Source organism: Drosophila busckii, chromosome 2L (assembly GCF_011750605.1).
Source record: "Drosophila busckii strain San Diego stock center, stock number 13000-0081.31 chromosome 2L, ASM1175060v1, whole genome shotgun sequence".
In the NCBI taxonomy this organism is placed as follows: Eukaryota; Metazoa; Arthropoda; class Insecta; order Diptera; family Drosophilidae; genus Drosophila; species Drosophila busckii.
Genome location: NC_046604.1, coordinates 6,586,464 through 6,606,426, shown reverse-complemented (window position 1 = coordinate 6,606,426; position 19,963 = coordinate 6,586,464). Strand labels below are relative to the sequence as shown.

General features: G+C 39.8%; 1 long non-coding RNA gene across 1 annotated transcript in view; it reads left to right on the top strand.

Annotated features, from left to right (window-relative positions):
• Positions 1–1,912: 1,912 nt before the first annotated feature.
• LOC108599970 overlaps positions 1,913–19,963 on the top strand; it is a 30,532-nt gene continuing 12,481 nt past the window's right edge. Inside the window, exons 1-2 of the long non-coding RNA XR_004458961.1 lie at positions 1,913–2,243; positions 13,868–13,943. This is a non-coding gene — a long non-coding RNA (CG43861). The remainder of the gene's footprint in view (positions 2,244–13,867; positions 13,944–19,963) is intronic.

Below are 19,963 nucleotides of genomic sequence, written 5' to 3'. Positions count from 1 at the left end.
AAAAGTGACAAATCATCAAGATCAATACCACACACTATAGATTTGGCATATCTTTATTTTATATATACCTCAAATTATAATGAATATTTTATAAATTTAATTTCCAGCATCTTTTTATTTGTGGCTTTTTAGTTTGGTTTAACAAATTTCTACTCAAAGAGCAAACTTTGTTTTATAAATTTATAAGTATAAATTTGAGTAAAACATTAGTTAGGCAATTACATATTGCTTAGTTTTTATTTATAATTATTAAGCTTCGTTCTATGTTGAACTCCAATTTAATTTCGCACTACGTAAACTTTTGACTTAACTGCACACACAAATTAAGTATCTAAGCAGTTTTATGACTTGACTATTTTTGCAGTTACACCTGTTGCCACAATCCGCACTCTCAAAATGACTTAACAGATTTGTAATATTTATTTTTTATTCAACTTGTTAGTGGCGCGCATTTCCTTAGGACATCCGCTTGCATTGGGTTAGCAAAAGCAAAAGCAAAAGCGAGGAAAAAAGCTTTTTGCATATCAATTGAGCAAAGCGATAAATAAATAAATAACCATGTTGCATGCAACAAGCGAAATACCGTTAACAGTTAGCAACAATAACAACAACAGCAGCTAAAGCAACGAACACCCACAAGCTGCCGTTGCAGATCGTGTGAATTTATTGCTTAATCATGCGCCAAAATGTAAATAGAAGTAAATGCAAATTCGCCGCACCAAGTGTCCAGCTGTCCAATTGTCCAATTCTCCAGGTTGAGGGCTCCAGCCAGGCGTGCTTGGCTTAGCAGTGAGTGTGGGCTTCCAGTTAGGCTTGCTCCCAAGTGGGTCGCCATGGTCACTAGCAGCAGCAGCAGCAGCAGCCTCAGCAATTTGAGTTGATGCAACTTTTGCTGTTTATTTTATTTGCAGCGTAGGCGAGAGCTCACTGCACGTAAGCACTGCAATTAATATGTGGCATATGCAACTGCTTTGTGCCACCCACACAGAGTGCTATAAAAACCTGTTGACAGGCTGTAAAAAAAGCGTTAGCTGAAATTTTCAATATATTTTATATATATATTGCGCAAAAAAAGGTTCATAAAATTAGAATTGGTTAGCTAGAACAGCAACAACAGCAACAGCAACAGCAGCAACAAGCAAGTTTCAACAATTCACCAACGAATGTTCGAGACGCAACATATTGAGACGCTGTACAAACATGTGTATAACGGTCTCTTGGTTTAGTTGAGCAAACTTGTGATGTAGGCTTGTTTTTATGTTTATAACTTATACATATTATATATAAGTAAACATCTATGTTAATCTAAATATATAAGAATGCTTCAAAAATGTATAGAGAACGACTCGACTCAATTTTTTATTCAGTTGAAGAAGGTTGGAGTGTAATATATTTTTTGGACATCTTTAGCGCCCCAACAGATTAACACACTGTTAACGTATGCAGTCTGTTAACTTTTACAGCAGTGTTAACATACACAGCAGTGTACAGCACTGTTCACTGTTATAAGAGGTCGTCAAATTGAAACGAGACAATGTTCGCCGTTTGCGCTAGTATTTTTATATTTATTCACGCATTTACAGAGTTTTTTATTGACGCATATGTCCATTTGCTTGTTACAACATTTTAGAATGCAAGCGCCAAGGAAAAAGTCGCCCCCGCAGCGCAACCAACAGTTGCTGCTCTCAACTTGTTTCTCAAGCTTTGGGCTTGTTCGCTCGCCGATGTCGAACATGTTGGACAGTCAAAAAACGAGTCTCGTCGCGAACGGTCGCACCGCACGGCAACACTGAATTAACTTAAGAGCTTGCAACGGCTTTGGTGGCAACTTCAAAATTTACTAATATTATTATAGTGTGTGCGCCTCATTAAACATTTGTTTTCAAAATAATTATGCCAAAAAAGCAAAGCAAATTTAACTAACAACAATTACAAAGAAAGTTTATGTTTCAACAACTTGGTTTGCGCAATTGTTTATGCAAATTGTTTTGTTTGTTGGTTGGCAGCGCGTGTTTATTTAATTGCAGTGCTTTGTAGTGCAGTGTAGTGCATGGTGTAGTGCAAGAGCCAAAAGCGCTAAGCGCTCCAAATCGTTTATAGAACGTGCGAAACGTTAACGTTAACAGTTACAGTTACAACAGCCAAACAACATATTGAAACATAATGAAGTTACAGCGGCTCAGCTGCATGCTGATTAAATAAAAAAAATACAAAATTATATAGTACAGCGCCAAGTGAAGTGAGTAAGTGAAAACTGTTAGCAGCTGCTAAACTCTTTGATAATGCTGGTGTTAAATTTCACAAGTTGAGCTGCAACTAATGCTAATTGAAAAACCAGCAACAATAAGTTTGTAGGTTTCCGCAGGCAGTTTTCCCTTTTATTTTATATGTAGGTACTTTTCCATGAATCGTGCCAAGGGTTTTCCAATTGTAATTTGTGTTGCTTCTGTTATTTAAATCTTTAGTTCTTTGAATGCGTTAAGTGCAGCATCTGGCTTTAGCATTTCCAACTAGGTAGCTGAACTTTGTAATTTATTCTCAAAATTTATTAACTGGCACTTGGCACAGTTTTGCCAGATTTATTTATTATTTGCTTGCTTGCTTATAGTTTATGAAAAATGTTTACTGTTAACCTGTTGGCAGCTGCAACATGCGCCTGCTCTTTGTTCTCCCGGTCATCCGTCAACGTTATGAGCGCAGCTCTTGGCTCATAAAGTTAACTACTTTATGGCAAACTATTTTCTGAGAGACAGTCGACTAGGTTAGCGGGGATTAGCTGAGGCTTCACACCTTTTGTCTAATGCGCAAATGTAACGCTCTGTGGCTTGAGGCCTGAGGTTGTCAACAGTGCAACAGCTCAAATTAGCCATGCAATTTGTACTTAACTATTTACAACACACACACTGCAGAGAGTCGAGAGTCGAGAGCCGAGACTGGGAGACTGCGACTGTTGCAGAGGCGTTCTGCACGTCCAGTGCTAATAATAAAATGGACAAGGACTTAAACCCACAACACAGCACGCTGACGACAAGCGACAAGTTTATCACTTGTTAAGCCAAAAGCTGCAGACATGCCAGTCGCCGAGTCCACCAAAGAGCAGAGCAAGGAGCTCTAAGTCTAGAGACTGCAAGACTCGAGACTCGAGACTCGAGTAGACTGTAGACTGCAAGATTCGAGAGCATGCAGACAGTTTGAAGTTGAAGTTGGCAGGCGCAGATGGGTGCGGTAGATAAGTTAAAGTGAATGCTAGACAGACACATTCTGCATTTGCAGGCTGTGGCAATTTGCATGCAGCAGCAGCAGCAGCAGCAGCGGCGGCTGCCACATTAACCCTTTGTGGCCCAGTGGGAGCCCGAGCCCATGCGGCCCACACACATGTCAATACAATAGGCAAGTGAAGCGATACGCTGGCACAGGCCAGGAAACAAATGTCAAATGCTTGTCAGTGCGCCACAAAACAAAACAGCAGGCAGGCAAAAGGCCATAACAAATAATTAGCGTAAATAACAAAATATTACGTATACGCAGCATGCACATATGCTCATTGATACTGCCAATGTTTGGTTTACTTTCGCTTCCGCATCAACTGTCGCTCAATTGTTGTCTTCAATTTCAATAACTTTCAGCTTCAATAACAACAGCTGCCAGCCAGCCAGCAGCTACTGCTGCTGCAACTTAAAACGTCATTTTTGTAGACTTAACATTTTATGACTTTAATGGCCAACGACAATTTCAATTATATAAAAAAGACGCTGCATTGTTTCCAACGCAAAGGCAGCTGTGCTAAGTGGAATTTCGTAGCTCTCAAGCAGATGCTTAAATATTGACAGCGATTAGTACTTAATCGATGAAGTGCTTGAGCCAAACGCAAACACGAGAGTGATTAGCAAAGAGAGTGGGCGCTAAAGCAAATGTTTGCTTTGCTAATTTAAGAGGCTTTGTGGAAGTGCTTAGATACTTTTAAGATTTATTCATAGCAGCATTAATGCAATCAAACTGAAATGAAGGCGCATAATTCTTAAGCAACTCCCACATCAATTAGTTGCTTCAATTAGTGCGTCCAAAACTGAGTCAGTTGCCTGGCTGGCCAGCCAGCAAACAATTAGCATTATTAAAGCTTAACAAATTGCCTCACACATGCCACACCCCCCTCTCTTCTCTTTCGCCCTAGGCTAGTGCATAAATATTGCGATACAATGCTTACCTGCTGAGCGTTGCTGCTTTGATTTGCACAAAGTATCTGCCAGCTACAAATACAAAAAGCTTTTGCTTTTAACACAACTTTAATTAGCAAAGCAAACAGTTAACTTGCCAGCTCGACCCGCCTGCCTGCCGCCCAGCCCAGCCCCTTGCACATTTGTCGCACAGCTGGACAGTAAAATAAATAGCCAGGCAGGCAACAAAAGTGACGAAAATTGTTGCTGGGGTTGACAGCAGTAACAGCACAAAAACAGCAGCAACAGAGCAGCGAGCACAAAGTCACAAAATTGTTATTAAAATAAATGCCAGGCCAGGCTTTCAGGCAATTTTAATTAAAATCTATATAGCTTCAATTGCAGTTGTGTGGGGTGGCGGGCGTCGGGCGTCGAAAATGATTGAACAATCGTTGTTCATAGTAAACAATATGTTAAATTTTGTGCGTACGCTGCGTATGCGCAATTTTTGCTATAGTCAGCTTGTTTTAATTGCACTCAACGGAGCAACGGAGCAACGGAGCAACAGCAAAGCAAAATTCTTGGTATCTAAAAGGCAAGCTAATTGAATCTTTTACGCCATGATGCCCCAAAGGATATGCCTGTTGACTTTGTACTTTGCTCTGTGGGGCAATGACCCCCTTTGTTGTTGTTGTTGCTATTGCTGCAAGCACGTGTACCACAAATTGATAAGCCATAAATTTTCGTTATGTCTGCAGCAACAGTTGCACAGCCGTTGCCCGCAGGCCGCATTAAAGGGCTGCTGCTGCTTTGGCTGCCCGTTTTGGCCCCAAACTGTTGACTGTGGCTTCTTGCTGGACATTTGGCTGTGCGCCCAACTCCCAAAACAAAGGCGAACGAGCCAACGTTCTTGTTGTGTGTACAATTCCTTGTCATGCTTCATTAATTTAATTTGGTCTCAAAACTTTTTGTTTTTCTTTTCTTTGCTGGGGCCATAAACAAAAGAATCCTGCCACACGCTTATGCTAATCCAAAACTTTTTTGAATATTTATCATAATTCCTTTTCCTCGAATATTTGTTTGCTTAGGACTTCGGCAGATTTATGCCTTAAAAAAAACAGTAGGCAGCTACTATACACACACACATATATATATATATATATATATATGTATATGTAGCTTTGTTTTTGTTTCTGTTTAACTACAATTGTATTATGCTTGGCTTATTACATTAGCGTGTACTTTAAGCTGAAGCTACACAAATTTAATAAACATAACAACATTTTATTGAGTGAGAAGCTAAAATGTTTGACTGACTAATTCACTTTTTTTCAATGCCCAGTTGACAGCAGCTTTAAATTATGCAACAGCAATTACACATGCCACATTTAAGCCTTGTTCAATAACAAATTACGTTGCCTTTATTTGGTCAACAAATACATAAACATTTGTCTGCTTTTGCGTTGAAAAATGAATGACTAAATAACGTTGTAGAGAGCTCTTTTAAAATTTAACAAATGTGCACAAGGATATTTGTTGTTCGTGTTTTTTATTTATGCATTTTAGGGACAGCTTGGGGCAACTGACTGGCAGCAGCAGCAGCGTGAGGTCAGACAAAAGTTCTTGCAGCATTGGCAGCAGTCACGCTTTGATTGCCTGCCACAGCCTACAGCAAGCTGTCTAGTTGTGACTGCGCCTCGCTGCACATTCAGCAGAGGATGTTGAAGATCTATCAATTTTGCCTAGCAAAAAAAAAAAATAGAAACTATTTTGGCCCTGCCACCTGACAGACAGTTGCATTTCGAGTAAGTAAGCGGCTTGGCTGTTGCTGTTGAAGCGCAGACTTTAAAGTTAGCAAGCAATGCAACTGCAGAAATACTCTGCAAGAATTGAAATAAATAAATATTGAATAAGCAAGCACAAAAAAATATAAATGAATTCTGGTGAATTTATTATATTTTGTCGCTGGCTTGTTCAAACTTTAAAAATATGAAGCTTGCGATCAGCTTTTGATTGCAATAACATTTGTATATTTATTTCTGTTGTGGCAAGTTCTTTCTTTTAGCATACGTACTCTCTCTAGGGTCCAATGATTGGTCATTGGTTTACAGTGTACGTTTGAAAAAAGTAGAAAAATCGTGAGGCAGCGCTAACAAAGTTGAGTGCCTTGCACTTGCAGTTCATTTGCCCAAAATCTTGCAATACTTCATGTTGTTGCAGTCGTTGCCAAACAATTACCCAGCAACAACAGCAATAACAACAACACCAAATACATGGCTATATTGTTGTGCTTGCAGTTTTTTATTCTGTTTGGGTTTGGGCCGAAAGAACCTTTCTCTCATTGCCCCATTGGCAGCAGATAAAAGTGCAGTCGTGCCCGTTGCCGCTCACACGTTGCCTCGCTTTGCGGCAACTGGGGGACTGGTGTCTGTTTGTGGCACTGGGCCTGGGCCAGGGCATTCTAGCGGAACTTTGTGTCGCATTATGCTGTTGCCATTGCTGTTGTTGTTGTTGTTGTTGTTGTTGTTGTTGTTGTGGCTGTTGCTGGTTGTCGTGGCTACATGGGCAACACATGTTGTCTACAATTGTTGTTTCCAGCATTTTTTGTTGCTGCTGTGTTTTGTGTGTTTGTCACAACGACATGCGCATGCAAAAGATACAAATGTGGCTGCAACACACACACACACACAAAATATGCAGCGCACTTTAACTCATTGTTCTATATGGCAATGAGTGCTCATTATAATTATGTTTTGTTTGCGCTTGGCTGGCCAACCCAACTGTCAGCCCTAAAACAGGTTTTATCATTTTAAATTATTTGTTGTTGTTGTGGCTGCATTTGCAAAATATGTAAATAATTGACTTGGCTTAAATGGCTTAGCAGGCAAAACTATTTTCATAGCTGTCACTCTTGAGTGCAACTTGTGGCAAGTTAATGCGTCTAACTAAGTGCCCTTTGAGGCGTGAGGCATATGCACAAGTTGCTGAAAAGTTTGCTTAAACTAATACCACATAATCAACGCTTGATTAGGCAAAGGGTGTGTGTGTGTGTGTGCCACAAGCAGCATGCAACATACAATTTACGAAGGCCAAACTTGTGGCAAAGTACAAAAAGTTTCTCATACAGTAATTTCATTGAACTTGTGAGCCAGGGCAACATATGAAGTAGTTGTTGCAATTATGGCAACTTTTCGATCAATACACGTTGCCGGACATGTGAGTTTTAATTAAAGCCTAGATAAGTTTATTATAGCTAAGCATATATAGGAGTGTTAGTTTGATTTCAATAACAATATGCTCTATTAGGGAAAAATATTGAGCTTGTTTTTCTAATTCAATTACTTCTATTCTATAATATCTATGCTCATTAGAGGCCTTTTGTTTCAACTGTTTCAATATGATATTTTATAAACAAAACTTAATCACAAGCTTGATCTATTTTCTGCACAGCTTGAGTGCGTTAAAAAAAACATTAAATATAATTTTTAATAGCCACTTGAGGCGCTTATTAAGTAATTACTCAATTAACTGCTGCTCGGAGCTACCAAAAAATGTTCATTGTTTCAGCCAAGGCCAGTATGCTGGCTAGACTAATACACATTTTGATTTATTAATTACTGGAAGCAACTACAACAAGTTTTTATCTATTTACAAGCCATTTCAAGTTCAAGGTGACCTCATGCGGCGGCGCTTAGTTTAATAGTTGGTCAAGCCATATACGATCATAACATATGAGCGCAAAGCTAATGCTCGAGACTGGAGTGAAGCGCACTTTGGCAAGGTATTATAAAACTTTATCGCAGCTTTTGATGGCAGCAGCAACTGGAAAAACCAATAAAGTGCTTTTTTTTCTGTCTGGGCGTTCAATTAAACGTGCGTTGGTAAAAACGGAAAAAAAGAGAGAAGCGGCACAGGGACTGAAAAGCATAAAATGATGAATGAAAATGCCATAAAGCGAGCCAAAGTAAAGCTGCTGTTAAGAGCTAGAGTGCCTGGTGTGGGGTGGGCTGGTGGGCTGTTGGGTTGTCCAGCATATTTGGGTTAATCAAATTTAGTCAGCGTTGTCATAAAGCTCCATGTCATGTCCATATGCATGTCGTCGACAGAGCCAACTAACCCTAGCTTCAATCCATTAGGCACCACCTGTGTGCGCCCCACTCCACTCTCGACATTATTAAATGCGTTGCTTGTGTGTAAATGTGTGTGTGTTTGTATCTTGTGGATACATTAAACATGTGTTGCGCGTAATGCTCATTAGGAACGCTGCGGCGGCTTTAACTGTAACTGGTAGCAGGTATCAGTTTCAGCTATCTGCTATCTCTCTTCAAAATTGTGAGTGTGTGTATCTTTCAGATACGCATTTCATGTTAATTACATGTTGCCACTGCTGCCAGCTTTGTAATTATTTTGACAGTGAATTTACATAGCGACAAACAGACACACACACGCATTGTTTGCTTAACTTCAGATTTTGCATTGATATATGTATATATATATTTTGCATCATTATATGCAACAAAATTCTATGCTCAACCTCACGTCCGTTCCGTTATTCTGTCTGTTTGTTTGACTTGCTGTCAACGCAGCAGTCAGCGTTTTGTTTAATGAGCTTTTTACGAGCTGCGCAATGAGCACTCACTATTCCCATTGTGATATGAGCGACAACAAACTGTAATGGAGCTGAAACAGCTCGTCCTCGCTCTTGTCCTCGTCCTCGTCCTCGCTTATCATTAGCGAGACGGCCCCCAGGTAGCAGCAGCTAACGAGAGCCGTTTGCATAGTTGTGTGCCCAAATATTTAACAACTTAATTAGTTTAAACAGCAAATCTAACACAGCTGCACATTTAGTTTAGTCTGTCTGTCTCTTTAAATAGCTCAGACCACCCTCGCTAGCATTAGCTATAGGCTATAGTTGCAGATTGAAGGATACATCAGCGCACTTGAAACGCGTCAATCACACAATTGAATTGCTTTTGCGACTTTCCGTTACGGTTTCGGTTTTGGTTATGCAGTTTGTCTTGGCTGCTGCTGCTAGCTGCTGCCAACGCAGCGATCTGACTTTGACGAGGCGTATGAAATGTCAGCGCCAATGTAACAGCAACAAGCAAGCAACCAAACATAAAAGCACAAGCAACAACTAGAGCAACAGTCGAGGACGCAATACACTTTGTAACAAATTATAGCTACAGCTGTTTATATAAATGCAGCTAAATTAAAGTCTAAGCTATGCTTTGCATATTTTATAGATTAGATGTGCCAAAGCGCCAGATATGATAGTAATTCATAAAATAATTACGTGTTATGTTGCCTATATATGTATGGCTTGGTTACAAATATTATTTACTATTCATTGGATTTCAGTGCGTTAATTTAAATTAACTTTAAGTGCTCTTCACTATTATTTATTATTATGTATGTCTTCATGTAATGCTTTTAACTAGAACGATCGCCTCTCTATCTATCGCGATGCTAAGCTGCTGCTTCTGGTAGGCTGCTGCTTTCTGTTTAGCTGCTGTTGTTGTTTAGCTGCTGCTGTTGTTGAGCTGCTGCTTCTGTTAAACTGCTTATGCTGTTAAGCTGCTGCTTCTGTTAAGCTGTCCCTACTGTTAAGCTGCTGCTTCTGTTAGGCTGCTGCTGCTTTTGTTAGGCTTCCTTTAATCTGCTAAACTACGTGAGTACAGCAAACTCAGCCTCATCCACAGCTTTGACTGACCCCTTTGCCATTGCTTGGCGTATCAAAGTGTATCGAAACATAAAAGTAAAAACTACAAAGTTGAGTTGAATGCAACTTCAGCGACTGATGATGACAACAGTGATCATATTTGATTGAATGTTAACCGAACTACCCCCAAGCTTCACTGCATACTCGTGCTCGAACCTTTGTATTTATGCATGAGTCTGCACAGTAGCTAAAATATACATACATGTGTATATTTACACTACATACTGTGTATGTGTGTGTGTGTGTGCTGAAGTTTCATTGTGTGCTGGTGCTGGTGCTGGTTGCATATTGAGGTTGTTGCCACAACAACTCGTTGCCCGTTGTTATTATAACTCTTACTGCATAGGATATCAAAACCCATAAGCAAACGTGCTATGGTTATCTGCTATATACTTATGTATATATATGCAAAGTATATGTGCGGACTCACAATAGCCTGCGGTGCAATTTGCGACATGTTGCTCCGCTCCGCTGCGAGAGCAACCAGTTAACATGGCTTGCAAAAAGGTTAAGATACTTGAACTTTATTAGTTTTAGTTTTCACTAAATAAACTTACTTTGTGTTGTTTGACACACGCTTATATTTGTAAATAAATAAACAAGCGTTGACCAGCAAACATTAACTGCTCAGTTTTGCAGTTAATTTTGTACTAAATGTGAGTTTATTTATTTTGCAGAGTAGAAGCGTCAGGCCAAAGATTATTTGCAACATTATTGAAAAGTTCTGCACTTCTGGGATTTGATTTCAAACTAATAGTTTCTTGCTAAAATCTTGCTATAGAATTCTCTGCAAATTTGCCATGACAGCTTTGTCTATTATTTTATTCCAGGAAAATTGTCCCAACATATTGCATACATAGTTCAATAATTTGTTCTTGCATTTTCCCCACTGATCATGTCCGCAAACTTGGCTATAAACTTTATTTATACTTAAAGTGTGTTCGCAACTCCCCTAAGTGCTTGTTAGCAATTTAGATTACAACTTTCTCGTTGAAAAGCTTAAGTTAATGCTCACACCTCAGCACACACACACACACACGCATGCAATCACAGTTGGTTGGCCAAAGCGTTTTATAATATTTCTGTTGCTTGAGCTACCTTGGGTTATGGCCCCACATGCGCTAGATTCTAGTTGGCTGGTAATATGGCGGCATTAAATATGAAAAATCAATTTCATGTAACCGCAGTGCCCCAGCATCGTTGCAATCATAAAGCGTGTGGCAAGCTGAGAGCGGCGAGGAGTGGAGGGGACCAACAAGAAGCATAAGCAGGGCACTTGGCTATGGCAAAAAAAAGTAAGAAAGAAAGAAAAAGAATTGCCGCAATGGCAGCCCTCGCCGCATAACAGTTTATTGTCGGTGGACGCGAGATATATGCATAACTATTATGCGAATATTTTTGCATATGGAACGGCACTGAGAGAAATGTATATCACAGAAATATATAAAATGCACTATTTATAGAAATGCTAAACAATTAAGCTAAAGTAAAAGTTAGCTCAAATTGTAGATTGTATTTTATCAATACACTACTTTTCGCTCAGTGTAAATTCGATGCTGGTTTGAGGGTGAGGGCGTTTAGCTTGTGTGGTCATGCATACCTCCCCTCCCCCTCCTTCCAACGCACACACACACCGCACACTCTCTGTAGCTGTTGCTATCTCTGTCTCTGTCGCTCTTAACATGTCTCTATTAACGCTTAGGGGCCAAAGTTTTCCACTGTCGACTGACTTCTCAGCTCAACTTGGTATTTGCATAAAATGTGCAACGACTGCGCTGCCAGCAGAGCAGCTGCTGCTGCTCTGTTCTTATTTTATATTTTCTCATTTGGTTTTCCTGTTCTTATTCACTGTTCGTTTTATTATTATTTATGCGGCTCGGCTCGTTTCTTGTAGAGAACCCTTTTTTTATTTTTTGTATAAAATTTTTTGTATAATGGCATTTATTTGCACCAAAGTCAAGTGCCTCCAAAGTTGGCGGCAAATTAATGAAGTTTTTCCAAGCATATGATTAAAACTTTTCACTTTGTAATGCATGAGCTTTTCTTTTTTTTATTTATGTGTGTGTGACTGTGTGGGAGATTGAACTAAAAGTTGCACACAAAAGTTGTTGCCACATAACATTTTCATTTGCATTTCCATTACAGTAATATCTTTTAGTTACATTTTGGTTGCGCTTTCAATTCCATTCCAGCCTCCCTAGCAATGAGATTTGACCCACTTAAAGTGCACAGATCACGATTTTCTTTTCAGTCTGCGGTCTCTCCAGCTCTGCCGCTCTCTTCCTTTTTTTAGTTAGCATTGGTTTAAGCTCTCGGGTGTTGAGATTGTTCAGTTTGCGTCTGTATTTTATTTTTTAATTGTCTTTGGCTTTGCTTTTGGCTCTTTTGTCAGCGGTTATTGTTTGGCTGGCAAAAAGGCAAAAAGACAAACAGCCAGCGGCTTGCTTTATTTAAATTGTTATGTTTGTTAATAAAATATTTAAAGTCATAGCATCAACAAAGTTGTGGCTGCTGCTGCTGCTGCTGCTGCCATTGTCCAGCTGCAATGCGTGTTTACTTTCTATTGTTGTTATTGTTGTTGCAACTGAGAATTACCCACGCTTAATGGGGTTTATTGATGCTCAAGAGATATGAGATATACCTTTGGGGAAAGCAGCCTGAGAACTAAGTAGTAATTGCACTTAGGGGCCTAAGCATTAAATTCTTAAATTAGTGAAAGCAATAAACTTATTTAAATGCAGAGAAATTACTTAGACAAAGCTCAATTTGAAACTAACTCTTAAGTCTTGTTTTTCTATTCAATACTTTCGCCTTTGGCAGACAAAACCTTTTATTTTTACCGTTAATTGCAATTGCATTTACTGCAAATTCATTTAATTCGCACTCGTAAGCGATAAACGTTGTTATTTTGTTTTTATTTTCTGCCGTTGCCAACTGGCAACAAATCGTGGCAGGCTCAGGGCCGGAGCTCCACTCCAAGCGACGGCTTTTTAATTGACAGTTGCGAGCGGTGTGTGGAGTAGGAGGGGTGGGGTGGGGTGAACTTAGACTGCCGCGTGGGAGGGCAACGTTCATGGGCGCTGGGAACAGGCAAAAGTAAAAAAAAGGTCAGACCAGGTAACAAATAAAGCACGGAAAGGCCCGCCGAGACAGCTGCAATGCAATAGCCTCAGCTTGGCTTGAGAGCAGGCAGCAGCTGCTACAGTTTGTGGGGCAGGGGGCGTGGTGGGGTATAAGGGCTGCGAGGCGCAAGGCACAAGCAGCAGCGGGACTTGATTAAAGATTTCACACTTGATTAAACACTGGCCTCAGTAATATAGCTCATTGCTTTTGTTGTTATTGTTTTTCGGTTTTTTTTTGTGGTGGCAAGTTTCAAGTTCGTTGCAGCAATTGATGGACAATTTTCGGATTTTTTGTGGATACAATTTCGGAGCTTGACAGCTGTTTAGCTTGCTTTTTATGGTAGTCGCTGTTTATATTAAATTATTATAAAGCTACAACAATAGCAATTTGTTGTTTGTGCACAAAAAAATAAATGAGCGTTTAATGTGCGCACAGCTAAGCAAATGATGGGCAGACAATCAGTCAATATATAAAAACAATGCCAATTGGCATTGACATGTAGTTAAATTGAGGACATGCTACATTTGTTAATGTTAATGTTAATGCTTTTTGCTGCTTTTTCATAATTTGCATTTAATTTGTGCGTGGGTTACAATAAAATTATTTGTAAATGAATTTCATTTATGCAAATATTTGCAGCTGTAAATACAACAAACATGGCGTAGTTCGTGAATTAAATACTTTGTGTTTTCAATATTTGTATTTGTTAATAAACACGCTCTGCTAATTGTTGCTAATTTTTAACAGCAGCCTGCATACCAAATCCATAAGCTTTAGGGCTTTATTTTAATGCTGCAGGCATCAGCATAAAATATTATGACAATAATCCAATTTTACTGCACATATCTAATGAGTTTTTGTTTTGCAGCTTTAACAATTTACAATTCGCACACACACCACAGCGAAGGGGAGAGTGAAAGGCAGAGCGAGAGGAGGCGAGAGAGGTAAGTGGCTTATTATACTCAACACACATTTGACGCAACATTCTGTAGCAAGCGTCGAGTCCCCAGGGTGCAGCCTTCGGTATCAATCTTAATTTATAACAAATGTGTATTATATTTTGGTTGGGGGCATGGCTTGCGTGCACTTTGCCAGCTGCCACACACACACAAAATGGCGGCATATTCTCGCAGGATTATGACCGGCACGTACAAACGCCTACACATATGCTGCGGTTTTGTCTGCTCTGTTGGCCAAGCTAAAATCAAGGCGTAGTTTTGTCGTTACGCCATGCAAATGTGCAATATGCTGAGCGAACGTGGCTCACTGCTTTTTGGCCATCATATTGCGTATGCTGTTGCCGCATTGAAATTTGTTGCAAGCCACGCAAAAGCGGCATAAAAATGCGGAATATAAAGCGCTGAACAAACAACGCAACACACTTAAGTGATTTTATGTTGCCATTTAAATGGTTTTTGAAAATCCGCCAAAGCGCCTGAAATATGCAGAGAGAGCGCCACTGGGGAATTTAGCTATAAATTTACAGCTACCACGCTCTTGCATGTTATGCATATGTGTGTGTGTGTGTGTGTGTGTTAAAAGATGCATGAGTGTTTGTGTTGTCCGCGTTAGAACACAGCTTGAGTGTGTGTGCGCGTTTAAGGGTCGACAAGTTGAAATGCGCTTATCAGCAACAAGTTGATATAAGCGATTGCTATAATCAAGGTAAAAAGGGCTGCAAATAGTATGAAGCAAGTGCTGATAGACTGCAGCATATGCTGTAAACTTATATGCATATATAAGTCGAGTATATAAGCTGCCAAAATGTTTACACAAACTTCGCTTTGTAGTTGTTGCTGCTGCTGCTGCTGTTGAGTTAGTTCGCTGTTTATCATGCGAGTCAGCAGCTGTCGATTCGAATCGACTTCGACTGCTGCTGATTGACGCACAAGCTGAACAAAAAATGTATTGAAAAATGTGACTGACTGACTGACTGACTGACTGACTGACTGAGTGGCACGTGGGCTGCCACAACGACAGCTTCATGTACTTTAAGTTGAAAGCCTTGCATATCTGAAGGCGCTCGATTGGATGGCACTTGATAAATTATTATGTTAGTTGACTGACTCGCTGGCAGATAAGGCAGAGAAGCTTGCGCACATAATTTGATTTCAATACGAATTGCTGCTGAGATATCAGTTTACTCATAAATGGATTCATTTGTAGATAAGAGCGAACAGCAGCAACAGCAACAGCAACAGATTGATTGGAAATTCGAGGGAAATAAGATAAATGAAACTCAATATGCGAAAGGTTAAAGAGCTGTTGAAATTCAAAAATATGATTGCAGCAGTGGCTTCAACTCATGGGCAATTGTGTAAGACGCATCGCAAATTTGTCTGCCCCGCTTGTTATTAATGGCAGCCGCCGTTGCGTATACGCAATGTGCGCCCCAAATTTCGGTTTTGGTTTTGGCTTTGGCTTTGTTTTGTTTGTCGTTTCGTTTGTGTTTGCCCAACGCACAAAAGTCTCTTGGCAATATTTACGCTCACCCAAAAATAATGTGTAAATAATTGCATGTCACTTGCTGACTAAGCAAATAATTGTACATTTATTTCTCCTTTATTCTGAGCCACAGTTACAAGTGTGTGTATTTGTCTGCTGTGTGTTGACAGCTAAACACCCAAGTAACCTAATCGGTAGACTCGCACGTCAGCTCTCTGACATTAGCATAGTGCTCGACGCGACTCACATAGAATGTGAGTGGGAGTGGGAGTGGATCGGATCGGGCGCCTTCTGTGTTCAATACACTTGCAATAATTACAGTTTATGCATGCGTGAGAGTACGTGCGTGCCCCTGGAGGCAAATTATGATTAAAGCGCAACAGACACAGGCCACTTGTTTTTTTCTCATAACAAATAAATCAATACAGCGGCGCTGGCAAATTAATAACAAGTTCAATATTTGACTATGGGGCCACACGGTTTTGCAGCTTGTCAACACAGCTCAAAACATGACACTCGCCTACAGTTTTGATTGCAGTTGACAGCTCGTTGACAGCTTATTTTAAGTTATGCATAAAAGCGCGAAAGGGCACAGCGCTGAATTTTAATAAAAACTGACCCGCTGGCAATTATTGCGGCGACAGCTGGTTCAGGCTTAATGAGATATGTCAGTTATTTAATTTGACCTTTAATTGCCCGTACGCTGAAGCTTATTGAAATTGACAAGGGCTCACCGATACAGATCTATTCCATTAAAATTGCAGAGAGCGTTTTTCATTTTATTTAACTTTGTAACGCAATTTTCCACACGAGTTAATGAGCTTAATTCACACAAACTGGAAAAACATAAATATAAACATAAACAGTAATAATTATTAAGTCAAATGTCGTGTCAGCAGCAAAAAGTTAAACCAACTAAGCATCTAGTCACAACAACTTGCTCTTAGCTCAGCTTCGAGTCAAGTTGTTGACGTATACGCAATTTGCAAATACTTGTACTACGCGCTTTCGTAATGCGCTGTGTGTGTGTGTGTACTTATTAGTCTGCGTGTGTGTACGTGTCTGTGGGTGCAAGAGGACTTGTGGCCACTGTGTCTCGTCGACAAGTCTGCCAAATGCGAGTTTGTTGCCCCACCATTGCCTTCTTTGCTGTTGCTGTTGCTGATGCTGCTGTTGGTTTTGCGCCTCATAAATCACAAACAATTTTTTCAAAACTAAAATTTTCAAATAAATAAAATGCTGTTTGTTAACAAAACGTATAAATGTGCAGACATAAATAGCAAGCAAAACGCAATAAAAAGTTTTTGATTTTGAATCTTTTTTCATTTGCGGGGCTGAGCAAATAAAAAAAACTACAAAGACCTGACAAAGTGACAAAATGACGCAATGATGACCCCACGAACACTCACACAACACACCAAAATGGTAGCCAGACAAACCCACAGACAGACAGACAGACAGACATACAGACCGGAAACGGATGTGCGTAAAGTGCCATACGTGTGGTCAAAGTGTTGCTGCTGTTTTGTGCTGTCTGCTTGCTCTCGTAAAGGTGTAAGCAATTTTTATGATTAATTGCAGGCATGAAATACCAAAACCGCAACAACAACCAACAAAGCAACTTAAAGTTTAATGCAATACATGGCTGTGCTTTGTATGTTCAGGGCTCGGGTTCTGACTTCCTTTTGTTTGAAACAAAAGCCAAAAAGGTTTGTATATAGCTATGCTATATATAAATCTAGGCAGCCATAAAACTGCAATAAAGAAAAGGTGTTTTGCGCTTGTTATGTTACCTTTTTCTATATAAAATACACTGTCTGCAAGGGTTGCGTAATGCAGCTTAATATCTTTTTGATAAGCGCTTAACTTTTGTGCTTTTGGCTGAAAGCCTTGGCATAATAAATTCCACAAAAAATTGTTGCCAATGCAAGTCAAAGTGAAGATAAAGAGAAAAATATGCATGCAAGGCAATTAAAAAAATTTATTTAAATTTATGGCACTTGAAAAGCTTGTGTGAAAAGCTTTTAAAACTCAAATTTTATATGAAACAAGAGTTAGAGCATTTGTAAGCTTGAGCCACAACTTGTTGCAAGTTGTAACCCTTTTTATGAGGCTCATAAATAACGCTTAAATATAAAAACTGTGCGTTGCGTTTACTACGCTCTGAGGTAGCTTGGCCAAAAACTTGTAATTAAAATAAATTAGAGTGGCAAGCTGATTTTATAAATGGGCCAAACGCCCAGTTAATTAGGCGCTCTGGCTAAACGTAATTGCTGGCAGAACGCGATTGAGCGAGAGCAAGTGGTAGTCAGGCTAGCATAAAGGTATCTAAATTCAGTTAGTTTGGCTCGCTGTGGCAAATGTGAAAGCAGCAGTTGGCCAAATGTGCGAAAATTGCCAGCAAATTGTGCAGCCAGCGGAGGAGCCACAGGCTTTGTACACAAAGAGTGATTTGCATACAGCCAAAGCAACAGCAACAGCAACTGAGAAAAAAAAAGCATGCAGCACATGCGGCTCAATTATGCCTACACAAAGCCAACCGTTATAGATAGTCAGTCAGTCCAGTCAGTTCAGTCAGTCAGTGAGCGTTCTCGTTCTCGTTCTCTCTTGTTGTCTCAGTTTCAGTTTCAGTCGCAGTCGCAGTCGCAGTTCGAGGCATAGGCAAAGCTATTGCATTTCACTCTGTCAGTAAGTCAGCAAGTCAATCAGCAGCAAGTTTGTCTCATCAGTCTGTCTAGCAACAAAGAACAACAGCAACAGCATCGACAGCAGCAGCAGCAACAGCAACGCAACATTGACTGCTATTATTTTCTCAGGTTCTACTTTTGTGACGGCCTTTGGCCCGGGGCAGCACTGGCAGCCAAAAGGCAACTCTTGCCACTTGCCACTCTCGACTACTTTAAATTGCTGGCAATTTCTTCGGTAACTGTACTTAATTTACAGCAATTTCATTATGCAGATCGCCTGCTCCTGTCTTTAAGTCCTTTTGCCAAGCCCTGCTGCTGTTGCTGGCACCTCGACCCTTTGTCTTTTGCTCTTTCAAAGCTTTGCAAAGTTTGCAGCTTGGGGCTGTTGCTGTTGTCTAGCTTTGCTTAAGCCTTGACTAAAAACTATGCGCAATTCTTTATTTATTTTCAAGCTTTAACATTTTTAAGCGTCCAAATTAAAAGATAATACTGTTAGCTTTTATTTGAGCTGAACACCAAAGTCGTCGTCATATTGTTTGCACTTTATTCAACTGCAAAAATTTAATTATGCGCTCGCTGTCTGCGCCAACTTTGTCAAGTGCTTCCGTTGAATTTAATATTTTTCTTTTTTCGCGCGCTTTTTTCTGCTGTTTGCGGGTCGCCAGCAATTAACGCTTCTTTCGGGTGGCACAATGCATGAGTTTTGTGGCCGCTGCTGTGGCAAGCAACAGCCATTGGCCACTTAAGCGCTGGCCGTTGGCTGTTGTGGCCGCTTGATGATGATGACTGTTTCGCTTGGCCTTGGCCGTGCGCTCTTATTAATTTGGCCAATTTAAGAAACGGAAGTGTAATGACCACCAATGCCAACTGGTAGCTCGCAATTGGCAACGGGCAGCTGGCAAGAATTAATTAAATTTGAAAAGCACACGCATGCTAAACTGTCGATTCAGCAAGACAGCCCTTCTAAGATCTAAGCACACAGCAGACTCAACGGCGACTATATTTCCCACACAGTCCGAAAGCGTCGCTTTTGTCGCCAGCTTGGCTGCAAAATAGTTTATGAGCGAACAAAATCAAGACAGGAAGCCGACAGCGCCCAACCAGAAGCAGCAGCATTTGGCTGTTAGCTGTTTTTTATGGTCTTATTTTCTGATATTTTTGGTAGCTCTGCGTTTGTTTTTGTGTTGCTGGCGACATGCAAATTGGCTTTTAAAAAGCCAAACCATTTTTTTGTATATTTCTTTGGCTTTTATTATGACTGATGGTGGCCGCACTGTGCTCGCAAATTATGTGCGAAAAATTGTGCGCAGCAATTAAATTGAATTATTGATTAAATCCGCATTCGACAGCAGCATCAATATAATTAGCTAATGCCACAACAACAGAATTCTTAATAAGCGAAATTTATAAATAAAATATTGTTTGAGTAAAAGTTAAGCGTTTGCCACTTGGACAAATTATGAGAAGCCAACACATGTTTATAATTTTTTTTATAAAATTTCAGAGTGTATAAGACTAAAAAGTTGCGAATTCTAATCAGAATCAAGCTTTTACAAAATAGTAAACAAACAAGTTAACTTTCTGTAAAATATTAAACTTTAATAGGCTGTAATTTAACAAGAGAAACATCCGATGTAGAAGTTTCATTCCATTTTATGTTGGTGTGACATACAAACTAGAGTGGCCCAAGCACAGCATTTGCTTTAAATATTTTTAGGCATGTTTAAGTCATGCTTCAAAATTTTCGTTGATCAAACACAACAGCATACATTTGTTTAGAATCCCATGAGTTAATTAATTCAAAACACTCTTAATTTTTTTTGTCTAAGCTG